The sequence below is a fragment of the Lissotriton vulgaris genome, chromosome 11 (assembly GCF_964263255.1).
Source record: "Lissotriton vulgaris chromosome 11, aLisVul1.2, whole genome shotgun sequence".
NCBI classification, from domain to species: domain Eukaryota; kingdom Metazoa; phylum Chordata; class Amphibia; order Caudata; family Salamandridae; genus Lissotriton; species Lissotriton vulgaris.
Window position 1 is genome coordinate 794615646 of NC_141699.1, and position 1795 is coordinate 794617440.

A 1795-nucleotide genomic window follows, 5' to 3' on the forward strand; every position below is an offset into this window, starting at 1 on the left:
AGAGCCATTCACAAAACAGATATCCTAATACACGTAGCCTATAAGACACTTCTGGTCTTATTCCATCTCTTCCCTTTCCTTCTATGTCTTATTTTCTTGGTTCTCCTACTAGTCCTTTCCAAAACTTGCTTTTCTGAGTTGTTATGGTCCTACCGGTCATCCTTCTGACCATGGTCACCCAGGTACCAGATTTCTGAATCAGTGCTCCTGGTTGTAGTCCCTCCTGCTCTGTCCTTCTTGGCCCTGCTCCTTCCTGGCACTTAGTGGTCAGGTCAGTCCTTCTTTTATCCCGTCGAGGATCTCCTGATTCTGGTCCCCGTTATCCTTCCCCTACTGATCCTCCCCCTCCCTGATCATGCTGGTCTTCTAGGTCCTTTTTAACCTTGCCCTCTTTTCCTGATCCTCTTGGGTATTGCATTACTAGGCCCCCTGGTTTGGGACAGCCTGATCCTCCTGGCCATTGTCCCTCTGCTCTTGGTCCATCTAGTAGTGTGTCACTGGTCCTGGTCCTCCTTATAAGGGCCTCTTGGGCTAGGTCTGGTCTTTATGGCCCATCCCTAAACCTCAGCACTCAGGTTCAGCTACCCCATGTAGGAGAGTAGCATCCACTTCTTCTTACAGTTACCCTCACTTTTTGCTGATGTATCACTGTTTTCAACTTAGTCTGGCTGGGATCCTGCTACCCAGGACGCCAGCCTAGCTGCGTTCTCCTCTAAATTGATTGCATGTACTTTAGGTACACTCCAGATTGGATACTAGGGTATCCTTATCAGTCCATAGTATATGGTACACCATGGACCCAGGGCATAAGTACCCCAGAGGCCTCCCAGGGGCTTCAGTATTTATTGTGCCACCGCTGAGAGACCATTCAAACTGACACCTCAGGTCTATAGGTGGTCACCTATATCTATTCTAAATCACTGCACATATAAACCTATCGGTCACCTCTATGGCAGGCCTTATTAATCCTGAAGGCAGGGTTCTGGGTTTTATGTGAGATGGTGCTCCTGCATGAGCAGAGCCCCTCTGCAGCCTTCGGAACCTATTTTCCAGGGTTGTTTGGGACGCAGCCAACCATATATATTTAAGTGCATTGTAACCTTGTGCTAAATGCTGACTTTAAAACGGCTGCTTAGAAACATGTCGTGTTTGGTGTCAAACACCTTGGAATCATACCTCCACACCAGTAAATGGTGTGGGAGGTATGATTACTTCCTTGTAGATTCACTACTGTGGGTCACGGGGCTACCCGGTACCAGTTTTCTCGACCTGGGCATCTCAAAATGGATGGTGGAGAAGTGTGGCTCAATGATTAGAGCGGCAGACCCTGATGCAGAGGTCTAGCCCGGGACCAGGGTTCAATTCCCCGCCTCAGCGGGTCTTGGGCTCAAAAAAAAATTCCAAGGACCTGATAATTCTCGCCTCGGTGCCTATTCCAACCATGGAGTCCCACTCTGCAACTCTGGGCAATAGCTTGCTTAATCTCCACAACGGCCCACACAACGCTAAGGATGCCTGGCCTCCACCTCGGGGGTGCCCAGGAGTGGACGCCTCACAGGGAAAGCCAGGATGGGTTCCACAGCGGTATTCTTACAAGCGCCTTGAGACCCTTGCGGGTGAATAGTGCGCTATACAAGTATCAATTTACAATTCTGCCAGCCACAGACATGCGTCTGCCCTCCCGCTGCTGAGCTAAGCTGGAGCAGGGGAGGCTGGACAATAGGTTTCCTGTCACAGGGAGGTGTGGCCACCTCCCAGACAGGAAAAAGTGTATTGGGGCTGGGTGGGTGCACTC